Here is a 5,000-nt window from a genome sequence, read left to right as displayed (position 1 = left end):
CTAGAAAGTCGGATCTTTAATAAAAAGAGTATGGCCAGCAGAAACTTCAGCATTTTTTCGTTAAAACTTATTTTCATCCGAACGCCTACGTTTTCGGGATACAAATCCCATCTTCAGGGCTAAAAACAAGGAAAAAATTAAAATTCTATACATTAAATCAGACTAAAATGGGGCACAGTAATAAATTATGCTATTTGAAAATATATATATATATAGATTAATTAACAATATATCAGTGAAATTCGAATTTTATATAAAAGTAAGACGGTAACTAATTGAATAAGAGATCGACAGTAAAAAGCAAAGCTACTAAGTACAATGACACTTCAAAATAAACTAAACAAGCAAAACACTTAAAAAAACACAAACCACACGTGAACAACTAAGAAAATTACGTTATTACTAAAAACAGGAGAAAAAACATTGAATCGTAACAGGCAAAAAATTTCTGTTTATGATTACAAAAGGAGAAAAATTAAAGAAAAAAAATAAATATATATATATATAAAGGCGGACACAAAGCAAAAAATAGCGAAACGAGAACTCACCGGTACAGAAGTATAGATAAGACTGAATAATTATTTATTTTTGACTAAAGGGGAGAGACAAATACAAAGGCGAGAAGGTAGAAAGGGCGAATGGTCTATTAAGTAATGTTCAGTTGTACAGCAGTTGAATGGTTGTTGAGGGTTGGTGACAATTGTTTAATGAAGAGGGACTCGAGAATGGGTAATGACCGGTTATCTATTGCTTGGGATAAGATTTTAAAATCATTGTACTGAATGTTATGTTTACATTTTATTGCATGGTTGCGTATTGCAGAAAATTCTTTCTTAGATAAAGTTATTCCTGTTCGGTGACTGACACCCGATGGCAGTCGATGCGAACCTTCAACAGCCGACTCGAATTACCGACATAGGTTCCCAAATTACATTTGGGACAAGTAAACAAATATACCGTTGAAGATCGCATCAACTGCGGTAGGGTGTCCTTGAACTTGAAAAGACTTCTGATTTTTAAGGGGTTCTTGAAGATAAAATTAAATTTAACATATGGGTACATATTGCTGAGTACGACGGTGAGCTCTCGTTTTACAAGTTTATATGTTGAACAAAAAAGCAAGGATATATACAGTTCTTTTTTAGGTACATTAAAAGTGGGTGCTTTCGGTTTAACAATGTCATTTAAAAACTCTCTCAAGATTTTCTCAAATAGGTGGGATGGATAGCAATTTCTGTTAAAATAGTTTTGCAAGAAAACTACTTCCTCATGGAATTTGACCCAGTTGCATGACACATTATAAGCTCTACACAATAATGTCTTGCATGCATTAAGTTTAAAAACCAACGGACAAAAGCTAAAGAAATTTGTTCCCAAACCAGTAAAAGTCTTCTTTCTAAAAACACCAGTTAGAAATTTATCATTACATCGTGAAATTGTTATATCTAAAAATGGCAGTTCGTTATTCGATTCTATGTCCATAGTAAAATTAATGTTCGGATGAAATGAGTTAATGAAATTAAGGAACAAATGTGCATGATCTTTATCTTTAAAAAGTACAAACGTATCGTCTACGTATCTTTTATAAAAAATGGGTTTAAAAGATGAAGGACACTGGTCAAGAAATAGTTTTTCCAAGTGACACATAAAAATATTGGCAAATGTGGGACCTAAAGGAGAGCCCATTGCCATGCCATCAGTTTGTTTGTAAATTTTCCCGTTAAAATGAAATAGTTATCCATCACAGCCAGTTCCAAAATCCATAAAGAAAATGTTCCTTTACGTCCAATATTAGCTGCCTATAACTCACCAAATTTTGCCCTAGCCAAATTTCTAGTCCCCCTACTCAACGGTTTAACAAGCAATGAACATACATTACTGAATTCCTCCCAATTTATTCCCGAGATTTTACAGCAACACCCTGGTCATTTCATGGTTAGTTACGATGTATCCTCACTGTTCACCAATGTACCTCTCACCGAAACCATAGATATAATAATTAGTGCTTTATTCCCTACTGAAGACAGTGTTTTTGAAGGTTTTGATACTGACTCTTTTAGGAAACTTTTGGAACTGGCTGTGATGGATAACTATTTCATTTTTAACGGGAAAATTTACAAACAAACTGATGGCATGGCAATGGGCTCTCCTTTAGGTCCCACATTTGCCAATATTTTTATGTGTCACTTGGAAAAACTATTTCTTGACCAGTGTCCTTCATCTTTTAAACCCATTTTTTATAAAATAAAGATACGTAGACGATACGTTTGTACTTTTTAAAGATAAAGATCATGCACATTTGTTCCTTAATTTCATTAACTCATTTCATCCGAACATTAATTTTACTATGGACATAGAATCGAATAACGAACTGCCATTTTTAGATATAACAATTTCACGATGTAATGATTAAATTTTCTAAACTGGTGTTTTTAGAAAGAAGACTTTTACTGGTTTGGGAACAAATTTCTTTAGCTTTTGTCCGTTGGTTTTTAAACTTAATGCATGCAAGACATTATTGTTTGTAGAGCTTATAATGTGTCATGCACTGGGTCAAATTCCATGAGGAAGTAGTTTTCTTGCAAAACTATTTTAACAGAAATTGCTATCCATCCCACCTATTTGAGAAAATCTTGAGAGAGTTTTTTAAATGACATTGTTAAACCGAAAGCACCCACTTTTAATGTACCTAAAAAAGAACTGTATATATCCTTGCCTTTTTGTTCAACATATAAACTTGTAAAACGAGAGCTCACCGTCGTACTCAGCAATATGTACCCATATGTTAAATTTAATTTTATCTTCAAGAACCCCTTAAAAATCAGAAGTCTTTTCAAGTTCAAGGACCACCCTACCGCAGTTGATGCGATCTTCAACGGTATATTTGTTTACTTTTGGTTCCCAAATGTAATTTTGGACCTATGTCGGTAATTCGAGTCGGCTGTTGAAGGTTCGCATCGAACAGGAATAACTTTATCTAAGAAAGAATTTTCTGCAATACGCAACCATGCAATAAAATGTAAACATAACATTCAGTACAATGATTTTAAAATTTCTTATCCCAAGCAATAGATAACCGGTCATTACCCATTCTCGAGTCCCTCTTCATTAAACAATTGTCACCAACCCTCAACAACCATTCAACTGCTGTACAACTGAACATTACTTAATAGACCATTCGCCCTTTCTACCTTCTCGCCTTTGTATTTGTCTCTCCCCTTTAGTCATAAATAATTATTCAGTCTTATCTATACTTCGTGCCGTGAGTTCTCGTTTCGCTATTTTTTGCTTTGTGTCCGCCTTTATATATATATATTTATTTTTTTTCTTTAATTTTTCTCCTTTTGTAATCATAAACAGAAATTTTTTGCCTGTTACGATTCAATGTTTTTTTCTCCTGTTTTTAGTAATAACGTAATTTTCTTAGTTTGTTCACTGTGGTGTGTTTTTTAAGTGTTTTGTTTGTTTATTTATTTTGAAGTGTCATTGTACTTAGTAGCTTTGCTTTTTACTGTCGATCTCTTATTCAATTAGTTACCGTCTTACTTTTATATAAAATTCGAATTTCACTGATATATTGTTAATTAATCTATCATATATATATATATATATATATATATATATATATATATTTTATATATATTCAAATAGCATAATTTATTACTGTGCCCCATTTTAGTGTGATTTAATGTATAGAATTTTAATTTTTTTCCTTGTTTTAGCCCTGAAGATGGGATTTGTATCCCGAAAACGTAGGGCGTTCGATGAAAATAAAGTTTTAACGAAAAAATGCTGAAGTTTCTGCTGGCCATACTCTTTTTATTATATATATATATATAATATATATATATATATATATATATATATATATATATATATATATATATATATATATATATATCTAGGGTGACTTCAGCATTCAATTATACAGTGTCCTGAAGGAGTCCATGATAAGAGATTTAAAAGGCCAAGTTTATTGCATATGATACGTTTCGCACATACATCTGTGTGCATCATCAGTCTGTGAATAAAATACAAAGGCATATTATAAACAATCATATAAAATTACAAGGAATTCACAATTTTAAAAAATAGTCTATAAAAAAATTAAAAAGAGCAGTAAAATATGACTGATTTAGAATCGAAATTTTAAACGGCTGTGACCCTAATTTTAAACCATTTTTATATTGAAGATATGTGGATGATACTTTTGTTTTATTTCGACATTCATGGCAGTGTTCCTTGTTTTTAGAATTTATTAATAACGCTCATTTTTACTATGGAGGTAGAGCGAGGACAGCCTTCCATATCTTGATATTAAGGTAACGAGAAACAACTCAGAATTCACCACGGCAGTATACAGAAAACGGACTTATACGGGATTAACCAATAACTTTTATAGCTCTTGCCAATATTCATTTAAAATCAACACCATCTATACGCGGATTAATAGAGCTCTCAAATATTCTTCCCCATGGAAAATATTTCATAACTGAATGACTTTTTTAGTAAACTTTTTCAAAGCTAATTCATTTCCACAAGATATAGTACATAAAATCACCAACAAGGTACATTCCAAATTTTTGCATCCATCATCAACTACTTTTGATATACCGAAGAAAATATTTTATGTTACTGTTCCTTATTTGTATGATTCAAAATTTGTTTTAAACCTCACTCGTATAATAGAACAGGAAATTCCCTGTCTTAAAGTCAGGCTTGTGTCGAGTAATCCTTGCACTATTCGATCGTTTTTTAACTTTAAAGATCGCCTTCAGCCCTTCATGAGATCCAACGTTATTTATAAATTCACATGCCCTGGATGTCCGGGCTCTTACGTTGGATCGACTCGGAGGCTCCTGAGGGTCAGATATTGTAGCCATTTAGGCTTTAGCTTCCGTACAGGTCAGAGGAGAAAATAAACAGAATTTTCCAATATCAGAAACCACTCTATAATATGCAAGACTGAAATTCAAAAAGAACATTTTACAATAATTGAT

The sequence above is a fragment of the Macrobrachium nipponense genome, chromosome 33 (assembly GCF_015104395.2).
Source record: "Macrobrachium nipponense isolate FS-2020 chromosome 33, ASM1510439v2, whole genome shotgun sequence".
In the NCBI taxonomy this organism is placed as follows: domain Eukaryota; kingdom Metazoa; phylum Arthropoda; class Malacostraca; order Decapoda; family Palaemonidae; genus Macrobrachium; species Macrobrachium nipponense.
Note: the sequence above shows the minus strand (reverse complement) of the source record.